The sequence below is a fragment of the Bos grunniens genome, chromosome X, assembly GCF_055505025.1.
Source record: "Bos grunniens cultivar Pamir isolate PY7600 chromosome X, Bosgru_T2T1.0, whole genome shotgun sequence".
NCBI classification, from domain to species: domain Eukaryota; kingdom Metazoa; phylum Chordata; class Mammalia; order Artiodactyla; family Bovidae; genus Bos; species Bos grunniens.
This window is the reverse complement of record NC_141194.1, coordinates 44261848-44281626: the sequence shown is the minus strand read 5'-3', so window position 1 is coordinate 44281626 and position 19779 is coordinate 44261848. Positions and strand designations below refer to the sequence as shown.

Here is a 19779-nt window from a genome sequence, read left to right as displayed (position 1 = left end):
CTTGCCCATTCTGCTGTAGCGCCATGGCCTCTTTGCTATCCCTTAACTGACCAGGTATAATCCTATATCTCCTCTGCCTTGCCCTCTCGTTTGTTGTCTAGGTCTCCATGGAACCCACTTCCTCCCTTTCCTCAGAACTTTGTTCAAATGCCTGCTTGATCCGAAGGGACTTTATTCACTGATCACGCTAAACAAAATAAGAGTCACCCACACACTCCCACCCCCACCTGCATCCCAGGATTGTTGGTCCTCTGTATCCTACCAGAGATCACATCACCTACTGGCATATTTTGCATTTATTTGATTGTCTGTCCTTCTCCTCTGGACTGGAAACTCCACGAGGTCAGAGACTTTGTCTCATGTTAATTGCTATCCCTTGAACCTAGCCCAGTACATGGAAGTTGAGTACTCAATAAGTTTTTTTTTTTTTAATGAGCAAGTGAATTAATCATTTGAACAAGGTGGTCAGAAACAGGCTATGGGAAATGAGGATTTTCCCAGGCTGGAAGGAGACCTACAGCATCTACGAAATTTTATGTGTTCTAAGAGACCACCTCTACCTATCCTTCATATTTGACTGTTTCTAAAACTGGGATACTTATTAGAATGGACAGTCTGTCCCACGTGCCATCTGCCATGCAGTGGTTATGATGCAGTTGCTGTTGCCCACGCATTTACAAAGTTGGCCATAGCTGTTCACATGGCCAACAGCTTAGTTGAGTTGTCTTGTATATTACTGGCTCTATATATGGCTGAGAGTACCTATCATTTGATGCACTTTCAATAAGAGTACACTTATTGTCCTTCAGATGAATGCATAAAGATGTACAATGGAATACTGCTCAGTCATAAAAAAGAATGAGATAGTGCCATCTGTAGCAACATGGATGGACCTAGAGATTATCATACTAAGAGAAGTAAGTCAGAGGAAGACAAATGCTGTTTGTTATCACATACAGTGATATATGTGGAATCTAAAAAATACAACAAACTAGTGAGTATAACAAAAGGAAATAGACTCACCAATATAGAGGACTAGTGTTTACTAGTGGGGAGAAGGACAGGGGAGAGGGGCAACATAGAGGTAGAGAATTAGGAGGTAAAAACTACTTCGTATAAAATAAATAAGCTACAGGGACACATTGTACAGCACAGGGAATATGGCCAGTATTTTAAAATAACTATAAATGGAGTATAACCTTTAATATTGTGAATCACTGTGCTGTACACCAGAAACTTACACATCAACCATGCCTCAAAAGGGAGGTTACACTTAATAAAATAAAATGTTATTGGCACTGAAACAAAATGTTATTGTGTACCCAGAACAGCGGGGAGTAAATTTGATATTAGTGAAGCAAATGTTCATTGTTGGATAAATGACTGAAATCCCACATTTTCTTTCAAAGCAACAACTAGGAAAATACAAGTAGTTGAAGCTGTGTTATTTGTTGCTGAGATACATGCAGGAGGACTGCCAGTTACACGCCAAGCAGTGTAACTGAAGGCAAGAGAAATCTCCAAACCTCACAGAACAAAGCAATGAAAAGCTAGTTTGACTGTCACTCAGGACTATGTTTAAGGGATTGTGTCATAGTTAATTGACAAAGTTTGTTTCTTACCTAATAATGCATAGAAGAATTGAGTGTCTTACAATCAATGGCATGTCAGGTTGGATGAAATAGAGTGGGTCTGTTTTCTAGATCTTAAATTTACAAAACGAATTTTTCTTTCTTTTGTTATTTATAGTTATTAGTTTACATTTTAGATTTTATGATGCCAAATTTACTCTTCCATATACATTAAACAAAAAGGGAGAAGCTTGGCTAGAAACTTGTGTTTTGGTTTCTTGATTTTCCCCCTGAATGTTTTTTCTCCAGCATTAAGTAGAGAGCTAGCATCATTGGGAACAATTATCCAGAAATGAAATTTGACTTTGGTTGGTTATGATTGGTTTGAAGATAAATTTTTTCAGACACTTGCATGTTTCTGGTTTTCAGCTTTTTCATTTGAATTAATTACAAGCTCCCAAGAAGATAGAAAAATAATAGAGAGAGGGTTCTGAGTGACTATCACCTAACTTCCCACCATGGTGACATCTCAGTTATCATAACCATAGCATACCTACAGTTTAAAAAATTTGTTTTTATTTTATATTGGAGTATAGTTAATTAACGGTGTTGTGTTATTTTTCAAGTGTACAGCAAAGTGATTCAGTTATATGTATACATATACCCATTCTTTTTCAAATTCTTTTCCCATTTAGATATTTACAGAATATTGAGTAGAGTTCCCTGTGCTATACAGTAGGTCCTCGTTGGTTATTTAAGTATATCTGTGTGTACACGTCAGTCCCAAACTCCCAATCTATTCCTTTCTCTTAACCTTCCCCCCAGCCCCAGAACCATAAGTTCATTCTTTTAAGTCTGTGAGTCTGTTTCTGTTTTGTAAATAAATTCATTTGTGTCATTGTTTTAGATTCTGAATATAAGTGAGATCATGTGATATTTGTCTTTCTCTGTCTAACTTAATTTACTATGAGAATCTCCAGGTCCATCAATGTTGCTGTAAATGGCATTATTTCAATTCTTTTTAATGCACAGCCACAGTTTTTAACGGATCATCTTGCACTCTTCCAATGACCTGCTGGGGAAGGAAAAGAGAGGAAAAGTAGCTTTGTCATACTGTACAACCACTTAAGGAGTGTTCCTGGTCACAGGAGGTGAGATTGGAGGAGCCATGTTCTAGAGAGAGTCATACATTGATGGTTACCTCGTAGAGGAAGTCATCAGGTTAAATTAATTTGTGAGCTAAAACTCTCCAACAGAGAAGGTCATCATTAATTTGCTTTATTTTCAGTGCAAGGTTTCTTTTACAGAAATTGTTTTAAAGCAATTTAAAATGCTCTATAAAACTCTTAAAGAACAACTTGGAGTTCTAGAATCAGTCGGAAGGGACTTCTGGTCAACCACTGGTTAAGTAAGGTGACTTCCCCTTTACCATCCCTGATAGGTTCCTAGTCGGCTCTTCTGAAGGCCTCTTTCTGCTTAGGTCTTCCTTCCAGTTTCCATATGGTAAGGCTTTTTTTTTTTTTTTTTTTTTACGGACACATCACACCACAGACAGTTACTTTAGCGCTTTCTCTCCTTCCTTCTGCTTAATCAGCCTCAATCCTTTAATACTGGAGTAGTTTAAGCAGTTTCCCTCATTACCCTGCTTACAGCTCCTTCACAGGGTGCAGTTTTTTGAGAGCTTGGCCACATCCTGGAGAGAGGATGATGATGGATCAGATAAATTGAGAGAGCTGAGAGATACATTTTTGGAAAAATAATGACAAAGGGGATTTAGTACTAGATTGGAAACAAAAGCTCACTATTAAAATCATGCTTTTCACATGAAACGGTGTCCTCCTTTTCTTGTTTCTCTGTCCCATGTCTATTATTTGTTCCTCTTTCACAAGCTAGGGGGTGGTCTGCATTTTAAGGGGTCCCAACACCTCCTTCTCCCCAGCCTGAGCCTCCTACTCACTTCCTGTTTTCTGCCTCACTGACTCTGTGACCTTATCACCTCCCAGCCAAGACCACCACCAGCACCTTCACCTCCACCTCCACCCCCACCCCTGACCTTGCCTGGATGCCTGACTTCCAAGTTTATTTCAGTGCTGTTTTTCGTTTTTCTTCCCTATTGTTAGATGAGAACCAGGTCACGTCAGTATAGTTGGTGATTGATTTACAAAGTCTTAAGTTCACTTACACTTAGCATCAATTATGCCTTTGAAAATTCTGTTTCTTTCCATGGAAAACATCAGAATAGTAACCACCCCATCCCCAGTCTCACCCCAAACATTTTGGTATATTAGGAAGCAGAAAAAACCCATGCAGAGTACTTCAAGGACTCTTCTTTTCAGAGGACTGAAACTCTGAGAATTAATAAGCCTATTTTCAGTGTCTTCTCCTGCAATTACTGTGTGTGTTTAGTCACTCAGTCATGTCTGACTTTTTGTGACCCCATGGATTATAGCCTGCCAGGCTCCTCTGTCCATGGGATTCTCCAGGCAAGAATACTGGAGTGGGTTACTGTTTACTCCTCCAGGGGATCTTCCTGTCTCAGGGATCAAACCTGTGTCTCAAGTGTCTCCTGCATTGCAGGCAGATTCTTTACCACTTGAGCCATCAGAGAAGCCTTGATCAATTACTATTTAGATCATTTAAAGAGAGAGGACTAAAATATGACTTGGCAGTTTATGGACACTTTTTCCCTTGCAATAGACACAGGTCAGGGTGTGAGAAAACTAGATTTGGGAATATTATTTCTGCTTCATAAGAAACTAAAGCTTTTAATTAGGAACAGTACTGACTTGAAAGTCAAATACTGCGACATAGTGAGCTTGACTGGAGTCAGGTGGCAAGGAACTTGAAGGCGGGGGAGTAGAGAGCCAAGTCACCAAGTCTGAAAACCAATCTAGCTCAGTTTATATTGACCCAGTGTTGATATATTTTTGTAGATATGTAAATAAACCTTGAATAAAATCTCTAAAATGTTCCTTTATATAAGCAGATTTGGAGATATGTAAAACTGGGCATACCAACTGTGATCCCTAAAGAGCTTATCATTATAGATGAAAATTTCCAAATTGAGAAACACGTAGACATGGAAAAGTTATTAATAAAAGCTTTTGCCTATTCAGAGTGGTCCTGAAAGATTTTATTTGGTGACCTTATGAAAGGTTGTGCTAGAACAAAAACACTGTCCCATAAATAGAAATGAACTTTGGAAAACTTGACAGTGTGATAAAGACACTGCTCTCCTTGAGCTCCTGTGTGTGGAATATTCTGTAAAGGTCCTAAATCCATTGGGAACTTTTGCCTATCTACAGAATGTCCATACCTATGTTTAAAAGGGAAAAAAATAAACGCACCATGGATAGATAACCCAAAGGGACAATGCATTTTAGCTCATTGGTGTAGGAAAATATGTAAATTTGTCAGGAAAGTTCAAAATATGCCCTCTTGATTTCCTAAAGCATAGACCTGCCCTGGAATAGGACATATTCGATCACTGGAGCCTTTTTTTTTAAGTAGGCAATTTTCCCCATGGTAATATTTATATTCCACAAATTACTAAACAGATTGGGTTAAAAATATGGCAGAAAAGGAAGTGCCTTTCCTGTAAGTCTGGTTAGATATGCACCCTGACTGTAAATAGCTGAGCTATGTCCTTACTCTCCATGTAAATTTACAAAAAAAAGCAACCTGATTTCATATGTTTCCATCCGCCTTCTTCTCCATATCACTCCTAATAAATTCTTACAAGGATGAGGATCCACTTATTCCAGCATAGTACAGTTTGGAAGTTTCATATGACAACCCTTTTCTCACCAAAAACTAGTATTATGAAAGGAATGCCCACTTTGCTCCACAGGTTTGTTGTTGCTTACAGCCTTCCCATCAGTGTGCTCTTGAAAGGTTAAACTCACGTCTGAGCGATTGTTTTCATAAACTCAGAATTTTGCTTCCAGCCCTCATGGCTCGATAGTGTGTAACCTGGTCTCTCCCCAGTATTAGCCACGTTTTTTTCACACTTATCTCTAAGGGCCAAAGATTATCTCACAGAAGCTCCGAAATAATTCCTGTGTCTGCAATGCATGTGTAAAAGGAAATTTTTCAAGGGAAGAGGGTGAGAATCAAGTTCAAACTCTTGAGAAATTTTGTAAAGGATTATATTGATTAGCAAAAGCTCTCCGGCATCTTCTGGTAGACATGTGAGAGAAAGCAGTGATTGTAATTAATTTTTAGTGAGTGCCACATATTTGATAATTGCTCTGATTCATGCTATTATATTCCTCTTCCTTCACCCACAGCAAAACAAGCTTAATTTGATTCATACCCTTAGGAAGAGGAAAAAAAAAGCCTAAGATTACTCACATGGCTGTGATTCAGCTCTTGGCTCTTACCCCCACCTCCCCCTCCTCCTCCCCCCTTTCTCCCACCCTGCCCACTCCCATATTCACTCCCACCCAGTGGCGTTGCCATCAAAAACTGAGTCAGTTCATTCTTTAAAATGGGTGGGGAAAAGAAGACAACTAATGAAAACTTTTCTGAGCAAAGTGTACTGCTTAGATCTGAAATCATTGCAGGAAGACGGGCAGAGTGGCTGCTTATATAATAGGAAAAGCATGGAACAAAGGGCAACTCTCATAAAGAAATGTTAAGAGTGTCTTATATAATTCTAGACATAGTTCACGTGCATGTTAGTAGAGGTAGACACATAGCCACATAGACAGGCATCTATGAACATCTTCTTATTTTGGCAATTTTATATACACTGGATATAAAACTGATCCTCTCATCTTGAAGTATATTACTTTGCTATAATCAAAAAGTGAATCTAGCCATTATCCAAAGATTTTTCTAAATTGAAGTAGTTCATTTACAAGGTTGTATTAATTTCTGCTGTAAAGTAATTCAGTTATGCATGTATATATGCATTCTTTTTTTATATTCTTTTCCATTATGGCTTATCACAGGACATAGAATATATAGTTCCCTGTGCTATCCAGTAGGTCCTTGTTATTTATCCCAAATATTTATTTTTAATTTCTTACTTATTTTTAATTGAAGGATAATTGCTTTACAGTATTGTGTTGGTTTCTGCCAGATATCAACATGAATCTAAAGATGTTTAATCATTGTAAAACATAAGTGAGAAAGTCATTTTGTCAGCCTTCAAATGAACAGTGTGACTTAGAAGCCTTAAGACTGTTGAGTTCCCTCCCATCCCGGAGGAGCTGGAAGATTGGTACTGGGGGTGATAAGCTCCCCTTTAGTGAGCTGATGATTATGGCACATATTATGGATGCAGTGATTTCTGTTCCTTCCTCATATTTTCTCAGTTATTCCCATTCTCCAGATGAAACCAAAGCTGTGAGAAAAAGGAAGTCACTTTCCTAAGTCCCCACAGGTTATAGTCCCAGATCCAGTATTAGAACTCAGGCTGTCTGACTGCATCCTGACCTGTAGTTCCGGTTTGTGGGAATCTGACACAGTTGGATCATTTGGTATTTCAGAGATTGCCTGGAGACAGGAGCGGTGACCAAGAGGAAGCTCTGTGCCCAAGCTCCAAACCTGGCTTTAACTAAACTGTTGAATCAGGTCTCTGTGTGTCTTCCTGCATGGAGGGGAATAGAATCAAGCCTTCCCCAAACACTCATTTGTAATCCTAATCACCTTCTCTCCATTTTTGCTGGCTTTCCCCCCATTCTGTTACCATCTGTCTCAGAAACACTGCCTGGATAAAGACAAGTCTAAGCAGTTGCTCGCCCTCCAACAAAACATAGAATTATTTCTCTTTTCCCCCAGAGCAGTGCCGAGCACCATATTTGAGGAGTTCCATATTTATAAAACTTGCCTGCATCTCAGCGATGTCTGGTTGCTGTCCATTTTATCATTCTTCAAATATGTTCTATGCTGGCTGGAAACGATTAGCTTTGTTACTGGAGGGTTTGTGGGATGCTTAAATTTCTTCACAGAGTTTTCAGATGGAAATCCATGTAGTTTTCTCCTTTAAGAAATGAAATTCCTTAATAAAAGACAGCATGGGAGAGAGTGCATGCTGAGGTTTCTTTTTGAACCCCCCACACACCCTCACTCCTTGGTTTTCCCTGAGGGTAACTATGGTGGAGTCTTATGTCATGACCCTGTGGAGAGAATAAACAGTGAATCTCTTTTTCCTGGGTCTGAAACCACTTCCTTATGCCTCTGTTTGGGGGCCCCTTTTTGATGCCAAGGGTGGTGCTCCACGCCCACAGGACTGTAGTATTTCCCCCAGTCTTTGACCCATTCACCTTCTTTCCTGGCCAGCCGATGAGTTTCCATGTCTTGACCCATCTGGGCTGACTGGAATGGAAATTCTTCTTGAATGTCCTCCCCAGCAGATCCTAGCCCGATTCTGCACTGGCTTTTGGAAACTCCAAGAAGTTTGGACAGAAAGGCCCCAGCAGATGTCAAATGTAAAACCAGACAAGTATTAAAATAACTGAAACTTTGGGAGGAAAATATGGATTGGCTAGGTGTTTGTCAAGTGATTCTTTTAAGAAAAGTTATGGAATTGTATTTTTCTCATGCAGAAATGTTAAAATGACTATGTATTACTCTAAAATGATGGTGCGTAGAGGGCTGTTAAAGCACAGAGATTGGATGACAATGATAACAAAACAGCCAATCCTTACATAGTACATACTATCTGTCAGGCATTGTCCTCCACTTGTACATGTATTTTTAACCCAGGTATCACAGCTAGGTATCAGAAGAGCCAGCATTCAAACCTTAGCAAGTCTGGCTCTAGGCTTTAAAAATATGTTATGAATTCTTTTAGATGTCCAAATTTTAGGCATTCGATTCTATTAATATGCTGTTTTCATAGTCTGTGTTTATTTCCATTGAAAACTGTGTAATTATAGATTTTATGGTCTTTATATATTGTAGGAAGATAACTTTCTTTAAACCAATAAAATTTTACTCAAAAAAAGTCAGTGGCTAGATAAATACATCCCTATGGAAATGTAAGTTTTAAGAACCAAATGAGAAATATGTGCACATAGTTAAAATAGAAAGGTTTCAAAAGTACAATTTGGCAATGTACTTCTAAATTGTTTTGTGTGGATTTAACTTCAGAAAGTCAGTTCTATCTATACATTTAGTGTGGGATTTATTCCAGTAAAAGAGTACAGGGACTCTTTCTGTAATGCGAATAGTCAGCTCCTAAATCAACTGGATTTACAGGGTATATACCTTTTCTCTGCCTTCCTCTACCAATTTGAAAATGAGATATTTGAACATTTTGATATATTATAGAAATAGACTGTATTTTTTTATATTATAACAAAATTAGTTCTCCATCAAGGCATAATCAGCAATGCATGTCAAGCCTTGGTCAGAGCAGTTGCTAACTCTGTCAGGGTTAAAGGAAGTATGCTGAAAGGAGATAACTGAAGTTAAACTGCTCAGACCAAGGCTTCCAGATTTTTTGTGTGGGGACTTGGACTCCTTATTACTGCATTCTTCCTGTCTGTGTAATACCTGGGAACAATTTATTCCATGTAATCCCACCCCCATCTTGGTAGTAAACTTTTTTTTTTTTTTTTTTTTGCTGAAGAGGAAGACTTTCAGGCATGCCAATGTATTTAATCAGAATTTTCTCAGATGACATTGGAAGATTTTCGGGTTTTTATTTTGCAGCTTGTAGGCAGGTTGGGATTTAAGAACAGTACAGATGCTTGTGTGTGTGTGTGTGTGTGAGAGAGAGATGTGGTTATATTGCATATGTGCTTGTGTGTGAGTGGCTCAGATTAGAATGTGAACTGTAGTAAAGGCAAAAGTGAAAGTTGCAACATGGCTCCCATGCCCCTGACCACTTCCGAAAGAACATGCCACGTGGGCTGCAGACTTACAGACTTAAACTTGGATCCACAGGACAAAAGAGTCCTAGTCCTCCATGATAAAAGCCTCCAGTAGACTAAAATTATAAAACCTGTTTACTGCTGTTCATGTGAACTCAAACGTTCAGTTGCCTCAGTTGCAAAATTTTCAACAAATAATTAGGATGGTTTAAATATTTGGGACTAGAACCAGAGCCTCACCATACCTTCAAAATAATCTTGCAGCTTTCTCCTTTACATGATCCAGTTCTTTGAAACCATTTATAATCTGCCTTGTGGTCCTGAAATGTACAAGTTATAAAAGAAAAAAAATGTGAGCTTGTCAGATTAACTACAATCACCAGTCTAATAAAACTGAGTCACATCCAAATGGGCTGCACTTACGCTACCCTCCCATTCTAGGGAAAACGTGGCTGGGGGAGGCAGTCTGAGTCATCACCTGGTTTGTTTGACATACGCTTCCTTCCATAAATTGGGAATGGCAAGCAGCACAGTGTTCCCGGCTTGCCTCGGAGACAGAGCTTTTGCAGCCTTGCATGATCAAAATAGGGTCTTTTAGGTTTGAAGTTTGAAGCTATGTCCATATTTTGGCTTCAGATGTCTAGGGGAGAGGGAGAAATCGGACAGACCCAAACAAAGAACAAATGTAAGTACCATTTTGGGTGGGGGATAATGAAATGGTAGGGTGTCCACAGTTGAATGTTTCCTAGGATATAAAAAATAATTGAGAACTACATTGGGGGTGTTAGATAAATTAGTAGCTGGCTCACTAAGCGGGGGGCTCATTTACTTAACGAGAATGTTCTCAATGTGAACAGTCCAAAATGATTACATGAGAGAGAGTGGAGAAAGAAAGGGGTGGGGGGAGACTGATGATTTGGTCTTTACGGTACAAATTGGTCCTGACTGTGTTTAATTTTGTCTGAACTATGCAACCATTTTGAGATAAATGTATTTCGTTTAAGAAACTTTTTCACAGCAGACTTTGAATCTCCTTTAGTGGTATTTGGAAGGGCTGAAAAGAGCGGGGGCTCTTGTGTCTCACCCATTTTTCCTCCAGCCGCTGTGTGGAGGCTCACCGGAGCTTTTTAGAATAAAGAAGTTAAGAATGCAAAATTGTTGGGGAGACTGAAGAGGAAGGGGAAAGGAGGAGTAGATTTATAGCTGAAGTGGGTTTGTAAACTCAGCCTCGGCTTGGGGATTATTTTTTAATATGTGCCAGGCACTCCTCTGATTTCCATCCTGGCTTGGTGGTAGCTTTTTGTCTGTCTGTGTGAGGCTCGGGTGTTCCCTATTTTAAAGCCGGAGTTGTCACAGCCTGGGCGTTTTCTGTTTCGGCTTATGGCTTTTTTTTCCCCCTCTTTTCCTGAATGAGTGTCCTTTGTGTAACCCCAGTAATTCAGAAATCCTGCAGTCATAGGGACTGCCCTGTCATGTGACTTAGGTACTAGGTGCTGCCTGCGATTGGTCAGCAGCTAATTGGCGGGTCCCTATAAGAAGTCCCGCTTTGGGCGACCAGTCACTCTCCTGCCTGGGCTGCTGCTCAACAGGGGCCGGGGTGGGAAGGGAGGCGAGGGGGTGGCAATGGGTGTCCAGTGATTCAGCCACATATGATAGATGACCAAGGGACCACTTCCTTGGGGTCTGCACATCATTGGAAGACACCCAAATTGGTTGTGGCTGCCTTGATCAAACTCTGGCTCCCTGAACTGGTAACTGTCACTTTAATGTAGCTTACTGATTAAACTCAGAAAAATGCAGCTAAAAAAATCTTTGCCAGGAACTTGTGTGGACTTACTCCCTGTTCCCCCCCAACCCCCACCCCCTTGTTCTTATTCGTTTTGTCACAGGAATGAAATGCAGATAACTCTTTAGAAAACTTTCATAGGAAAAAAGCGCCTCGTGTGATCTGGAACAAAGACATTTTCTAATCAGATTTATCAAGCTGTGAAGAGGGAGTTTTAGCGAACGGAAGCAGCAGCATTCTGTCACCAGGAAATACTGCTTTATCCAGAATTGGTAAGTGAAAAGTGGCATTGCTCCCTAATAGATATCATATGCTGTGTGTGGGAATTGTAAAATTGTTCACAGACCCCTAACAACTGTGTTGAACTAAAGAACATATAAACAGAGTGAGGAATTCTAAAAAGGAACAGCTCGAGAATATAGCATAAAGACTGAGAAGAAGCCAGGTAATTAACAAAGATGAGCTGAGTATTACCAGTTTAGCCAAATATGAGGGAAAAGAAAATAAAAACGAGTTCTTTGGTAGAATTGTGGCATTAGCATTCCATGGATATAGATTTCCATTTAGTCTGAACAGTATATGTGATAGATACTTGAAGAGATGCTTTCAGAATTAGTCAACTTGCCCTCCTTTTCATCCTTCTACCCCAGAATGTCCAGAATTTAGTTAGAATTCTATAAAATTAAAGTTTAAGTAATGCATTCAAAAAATTTCCTATTGATTATGAAGGGCAAATAGTAATAGATTTTTTTTTTTACATTTGTGTCATGAATTTTAAGACTGTTCCATTTGATTACGTTAATACAGTGAAAGGGTGGTTATTTCTTTTTTTTTTTTTTTTTTTGGTTATTTCTATATGGTTTATTTTTGAGAGACGTTTTGAGAAATCATGATTAGCAGTTCTTACTGGTGTGCCTGTGTCTCCCTCTGAAACCTCAAATTCACTTTTCTAATCTTAAACCTGAGTGGCCCTTATGTTTAAGTTTCCAGAGAAATACAATAATACTTTGAATAACTGTATTATATACAATAGTTTCTTGTTCATGAACCATAAGGAAACACAATTTTACATTAAGCATGAATGTCTGATTTCTTGATTTGGCTTCTTAAGGATGACTGTTGGAAAAGTTGAATAAAATAAGAAAATACATCCAGAATGGTTGGTGGCTCTCTGATTTTACCAGTTTCTTATTGGTCAATGGAAGTAATCATGTGATGTCCACTTATAGAATCAGGTGGGAAAATATTTTGTCCTTTAACTGCCAGTAAAAGTGTAGGTTATTTTGGTGGTCTCCCTTTATGAATCCGAATATGTACAATAAAACTATTAGTGACAGAATTGTAAGTTTGGGGTTATAGAGAATACAATATTATTAATTTACTTCTCAAAAATACCTTATTTCAAAATGAAAATTGAATCTGCATTCCTGACTTTGGGTTTTCACTTTCAAAATTTTGAAATCTTTAACTCAAAGGGGGGAAATGTATAATAAAAAGCAGGATAGCAGTTCTACAGTTTCTTTTGTTGGCACTAGAGTGAGGTGAGAGTGGAAGGGAGAAAGATGAATCTAGTGGGATCTGTTAATTGGTCTTTTTTTTTTCCTGCTTATACTTTAAGAGTTTTTAAGATCATTTTTCTCAGACTAGTAGCTCTCAAGACTTCTGTAGAAGTATTTATTTTCAAAGAAATAGATAAAAAGCAAGGTAAGCGTGGTCATTAAGGGCAGGTCTTCCAATAAATCAGACTGGTGATCCGAACTTGGTAATATTACAGCTTACTTGACTTAATTAAAGTATGGTTGAGGATATGGAAAAATGCTACTTTTTTTCTTGAAGTACATGGATTTGTAGGTTTCAAAGTCTTGGAGCCAGAGGAGTGGTGACAAGACATTAAGATATTTACAGGTAATTTATATCTGACTGCTAGCTTGTGTTTAGTGATTCACAATTATTTTCAGCTCTGTATTTCATGTAAATACTTGGGAGAAACATGATGATTTAATAATCTGTCTAAATACTGCTGGGCTTAATGGAAAGGAAGCTTCTATATAATTTTTAGGTTTTACTCATTCATTTAGAAGCCATTGTTTTGAATGACAAAAATATGACAGAAGCAGGTTGAAACAGTAAATGCTAGAAAGTATATTCAGAAGCATTTCTTTAAATCTTCATGTTTTTTAGTTCTGTGTGCTCTTCTCTGTTAGCATTTATTAATTTTAAAAAATACATGTAAAATAAATAACAGCATTGCCCTGAATTCTCTGCTGGGATTATGGAGAGTATTAAAATTTTTGTATATCTTGTTAAAAGATATTAATGGTACACACATGTCTCTATGTGGGTATGTAAAGTTGTAAACTGAAGGGACTCAGGTCAAGGGACAGACTTAGAAATAGTTTCTCTCAAATAGTATTGATATTTGCAAATCCAGGATATAAGCTCTTTCCCTTTGGGCTTGTATTTTACATTTTTGGTGTGGTATACAGTTTTACCCAACTAAATGTTATGAGGTATGGATATGTATGTGTGTATATATTGGATTGGAAGGGGGAACTTTAATCACTAGCAGAACAAGTGACTGTTTGTCAGAACCTAGATAAGCCTCATAGTGTTCCTATGACAACTGAGGGGCTGGGTGTTGAAATGTAACTTTAGGTTCTCGGTTTGCAAATGTCATTCAGACCTCCCACTACAGTCTCACTGAGTAGGAGGATAATGAGAAGGGGAAAAAACCATGAAGCAACGTAAGTATCTCTGTTCGTTCCATGTCTTCCTGACTTGCCTTTGTGTACCGATCGCCATGGGAGTGGTAAACAGAAGTCTTGAACAAAGCAATACTTGAGTATAAAATAAGTGGAAAGGGGTCAGAGAAGTTGGGGAGGATAAATAACAACATATGGGGGTAACAAAGAGGCAAGAGAAGCCGGTTTCCATGCATTTGTGCAAATCCTTTATCCAGTGCTGACCAGCAGTGTGAACATCTTGAACCAGTTATTGTATAGCTCTTCAAGAGCTGCAAATATTTCTTCAAGTGCAATGTGGAGAAAATTCTTTTGGTAGCAAGATAGTTCACCTCTTTGGTGTAACATTTATTCGTTTCCCCTAGACTAACTACAGAGCATCCTGTATTCTTTGAAGGTCTATGTTTTTAAGTCAGTTTTTAAAATCATTTAATAGCTTGTCCTTTTTCCATAGGAAAGATAGGGTTGTACTATTAAAATAGTGTACAATTTAAGTATATTAACCTAAACCCAAGACATGTCGTTTGTGGAAATAAATTGGTTGACAGAGAAGTTTATGGCACACTCTATTGGAGGGGTGAAGGATTGTTTAGATTATATTTCAGTTCAGTTCAGTTCAGTCGCTCAGTCATGTCCAACTCTCTGCAGCCCCATGAATCGCAGCACGCCAGGCCTCCCTGTCCATCACCAACTCCCGGAGTCCACTCAAACTCAGGACTGTTGAGTCGGTGATGCCATCCAACCATCTCATCCTCTGTCATCCCCTTCTCCTCCTGCCCTCAATCTTTCCCAGCATCAGGGTCTTTTCAAATGACTCAGTTCTTCGCATCAGGTGGCCAAAGTATTGGAGTTTCAGCTTCAGCATCAGTCCTTCCAATGAATATTCTGGACTGATTTCCTGAATTATATTTAGCATAGATTAATTGTGCAGTTGTGGATTTCCCATGCCTGAAGGGCTTCCTATTTTCTGCTCCTAAATGGTTTTGACTATTTATTCGGTCATTAGCATGTCCAGACCTGGGTTCGATCCTTGGGTTGGGAAGATCCCCTGGAAAATGGAATGGCAACCCACTCCAGTATTCTTGCCTGGAGAATCCCAGGGACAAAGGAGCCTGGTGGGCTACAATCCATGGGATCACAAAGAGTCGGTCACGACTGAGTGACTAAGCACAGCACAGTGCATGCAAACACATATGGCCCAGCTTTATCTACTGACAGAACACAGAAGCAGTGACACCTTGGTAGCAATGAGCATACCTAGTTCCCAGGTCTTTGTTTCTAAATGGAGCCTGGTGAGCTACAGTCCATAGGGTTGCACAGTGTCAGACATAACTGAACAACTAACACTTTCACACACAGCATATCCAGAAGTTAGAAAGGAAAAGCAGACTTCAATGGGTTTTGCCCCTTACTTACTATATAGGTCCACCGTTGCTTCTGAAATCCAAAAACATCTGACAAGCAAAAAATTTGAATGTAAAAATTTTGGTAGCAAATCCTGACCTAAACTGGCATGAAGCTATTTATAGTCTTTGTTTATCCTACTTAGTATAATGTTCGTATGTTTTACTGTAGAAATTATTAATGTGTTTGGTCGTGAAGTACTGGGGTTTAAATTCACCATCATCATAATCAGTCTGAGAGTCAGATAAGAGTTTGTAGACTTCTCATTACTGATATACATTGAGCTTACATTATATGCCAGGCACTGGCATCTAGAACAGTGTCTGGCACATGGCAGATGCTCAGTAGATGTGTCTTGGTGTAAAACGCTTTCACCTATTAACTAATGTAATCCTCACAAAAACTGAAGAGAGCCGATAGGGCTGTTATTCCCACTTTACGTGGAGAAACAAGGGGAAGCAACTTACCCAAAGTGTCCCAGCCAGGAAGTGATTAGAGCCAGGATCGGAACGCAAGCAGTCTAGCTGCAGTCTGCTCTTAATGAATCTACTTCAGGTATGTGGGAGGCCTAAAGATATGGCACTGGACCTCTCCAGTGAGTTACAGGGGCGTTTCAGGTGTTTATTCCTGGTCACCCCGCGCCTGGTATCATTGGCAGCTAATGACATCACCATCATGGTCATTACCAAGGGCCTGCTGTGGAATGGTTTTCCTGGGTGGAAGGGTGGGCATTCCAGGGCTCTGAGAGGCTCTTCATCTCATTACAGGCTTCCCAATAGGTGCTCCATCAGCAGTCAGCCTGACTTCTTTATCTTGAAAAATGGAGATGCACAGAATAACTCTTTCCTCCACCCCCAAGGAAATGATCTTGAATAGTGGGAAGTCTTTTTGGAGACATTTCTTGGGCCCTTAATCCAGCAGGAGGTCTGGGCTCTGAGAAGGGCATGGATCACCTCAGAGGGAATGAGCTCCTTGGCATGGGAGCCACACTGGACACAGCACGGGTCCCTATGGACCTTGAGCTGCAGGACCCTGTATCCACAAAAGGATGCTTTGAACAATACTTCTCAAAGAAAGGTGTCTTCCAATACCTCTGTGTTTCTAGTGTTAAAAATTAATTCCAAGGTGATAACAACCTCCCCCTCTACTTCCCAACTTCCCTATCCCACTGGCTTGCTTAATTTCCCTCTGAGCACTTACCTCTGACATGCTATATTTGTGCTTATTTATTGGTTTGGCCTTTCAGTCAAGCACTAGCAATTATGTTATCTTGGAACAAATCTAAGGGTCCTAGATTTATTTCTCTTTGATGTCCTTACTCAAACTCATTCCTCCTATCAGTCTCAGACTGTTAGAAATAGTGGAATTTTTTTCTGCTCAGTGGATTTTTCTGACTGTTACCATTTTTATATTCGCAACCATGAGAATTTCTTTTTCTTAAACTGTTTTGATTGTGCAATCAAAATTTGGAGAACCCGTGTCTTCATTCAAGAGAGGAAACTTAGCCAAATTTGAATATAATCATTGAGTATTTAAAAAATCAAGACAATTTTAAATTACTAAGGAGAAGTAATTACTTTACTTTTATATTTTATGAACTACTTTCAATTTAGATAAGGAACTGGAGAACTGTATGTATTCCAGTGAAAACATCTTAAACTTGCCTACTTGCTATTCTTTGAAAAAATTTTCTTAATTAATATAGAATAATCATTCTACATATTAAAAGATGTAAATGATTTAATTTTGGACACTTCCCGCCTCAAGTTCTTAAATTCTCAACTGTGTAACCTATTGTCTTTCAATCTTATACTTATTCTAGTTTATACATGCCAAAGTATTTAGGATAGTCTAAAATATAAAATTAAAAAATACATAGATATTATTAACTGTAAGTACTGTTGTCATATATATATATATATATATACCATTAGAGCTCTCATGGAGTTGATTTTCTTAAATTTTTTTCTTTAAATTCTTAAAGGGACAGATTAGATGAGTATAAAAGTTGAATATAAAATACTCTTGTAAGTCAGTATAATTAAGACCTTTTGTTTTTCTTAGCTATATTTTAATAGCAAAACAGTTGCTAGTTGCTTTCTTTTAAATGGTCAATCTACCAAAATAATTACTTGCGTAAAAGCAAAATATAACTGATTAAGGTAGAAGATGGAGTCATTGATTATGGAAAGCAAACTAAGATTTTATTTTAAATCATCTTCCCTTTCTGTCTTGGAAGAGTTTAATTCTCCTTTAGCACCTGTTCTACTGAAAGCCCATGGCTGGTGGTAGTGGAAGAAAGCTTAGTTTTCCCACCTTTATTCCGAGATCAGACGAGATCGGGCACCTTCAGGCTGATGTGGGCGAAGACTTCCCACCTTTCTTAAAGCAAATGGACACAGACTTTTCAAGTGAGAACCCACTGACGTCTCTCAATTAGGATTTGTGTGAGATATATAAAGCGAGATTAGAGTTCGGAACAATGAGAGAAACTGAGTGATTTTGTGCAGGCCCAGTGAAATGTTACAAGATTCTTTCAAAGTTCTGGTTACCTGAAAAAAATCTCCATGCATCCATACACTTTCCAGTGGATATCAAGTATGTGACGGTGGTTCCCATAACCCCAAGAAGGTACCTGTTCACAGCAGCCATTGATGTGTTTGCTCCCTAAGCGACCCAGGTTTTGAAAGCAAATAGACTTGTGCTTTAAGCTTACTTGGCCCCTTGCTGGCTGAGTGAGGGGCCAGATTCCCATTTCTGTCCCTAAGCCCCAGAGAGTGGATTTAGCTCCCAGGACTGTGACGTAAGAGAACACACATAAAGCACATGTGGTGGTTCCTGGAATGATGGTGCTTCACACACTTGAGTTCCTTTCCAGATCCTTTTAGGACCAGACTTCAGTTTAGTCTCAAAGCCTATGGATCCATTCTAAATGATATGTTTTTCTTCACATCAGATGAAGTGAAACAGTGATGATAATGGTGGCTGCCATTTCTGGCACACTTCCAATGTTTGGGGTAGGCACAGTTATGAGGACTCTGCCCACATTGACCTGTTTAGTTCTCTTGACCACCCACTGGTGCAATTCTCATGACCATTTCATAGATGAGGACACTAAGGCACAGAGAGGTAAAGGAATGTGCTTAGGACCACTCAGCTGATAAGCTGAGGGACCAAAATCTATATCCAAATGGTGTCACTAGTATAGATGGTAAGTACTTCAGACAGAAAGCAGAATAAAAGTTGACTGAACCTGAAAGTCTCAGAAATGGTCTTCTCATCTCTGTTCTGCAAAGTGTCATATCTTCCAGGCCTGGCCCTCTCAATATTGAAATACAAAATTGACTTTTTCTGCTGCTTATTTTGCAAATCGATGGAGCAGTTTTAGTCATTTGTGTTTTATGAGTTTTAATTAGGCCACTGAAGTCCAAGAGGGGAATTCCTTGTTTTCAGTTGATCTCATGCACTAACACACTTACTCATGTAACTTCCCCTATTTTTTTCTCTAATGTTTTCACTTGAAAGTGGGGGTGGAAGGGAGAAGTGTGTGAGCATTTGGGTCCTCAGGATGCACTTTCGTCAGCCTTTCTGGAGACTCTTTTATCCGGTATAGCATTCATCCATAGAAAATAAAATGAGTAAGAATCGGTAATTACTAGTATTTTCTTTTATCTTCATCTCATTCTGGGAATGATCTAGAGGGGCAAAATTTCTAAGTAAAGATTTATAAGAAGCCATCTATGTGCATAAAACCCCATGTTTGGATGAGGAGTTAATTTTCAGAATATGGGAAAGGAGTTTCACCTTGAGAATTTCCTCCTTCAAATGTAGGTTGAGAATGTGGTTTAGAAGGCAAGGGCAGGCTGCCCTACCCTGTTGGGTTCAGCATGCTTAGAAATGTCTTTAAAAATTATCCTGGCCTTGGTCTGAGCCTGCCTGTAAGAGGATATATTAAAGCATACCTGTCTTTATTCTTTCATTTGTTCATTCATTCATTCATTTACCTGTATTCTCATCTAACTCATTCAGTCCCTACCTGCAGACAGATGAAAGAAAGGACAGGGGGAAGTCCATTAGGAGAAGGAAGAGGAGTAACTACAAACTCAATCTTTATTCCTTTTACCTCAATGACTACATCTTTTATTTGATCCTTTGCCATCTTGGAGACAAGGCGCATTTCACAGACTGACATTCATCAAAATCTCTAAGCCTCTTCCTTTGGCAGCTGGACTTCTGTTTTAAAGTAAGGGGAAGAAGGGGCTCCTGACAGGAAAATACTGCAGAGAAATGATTTTTCTTTCCTTCTTTAATGGTGGTGGGAAAAGGACTCAAAGTAGGAAATCCATCAGTAAATCCAGTCTTAGAGTTCCCCTGAGTTTTTGACTAATTTCTCTGAAGAAAATTATGAGACAACAAAGGATTCCACAATGGTGTCTTGGAAAATAATTTAA

General features: G+C 39.0%; 1 long non-coding RNA gene across 2 annotated transcripts in view; it reads left to right on the top strand.

Moving 5' to 3' along the window:
• Positions 1-249: 249 nt before the first annotated feature.
• LOC147340235 (uncharacterized) overlaps positions 250-19779 on the top strand; it is a 41058-nt gene continuing 21528 nt past the window's right edge. The window contains exons 1-2 of one of the 2 annotated variants that reach the window (XR_015158467.1): positions 250-10082; positions 11287-11455. This is a non-coding gene — a long non-coding RNA (uncharacterized LOC147340235). Of the gene's footprint in view, positions 10083-10132; positions 11149-11286; positions 11456-19779 lie in introns of those variants that run through there. The other variant, XR_015158466.1, reaches the window with a different exon arrangement.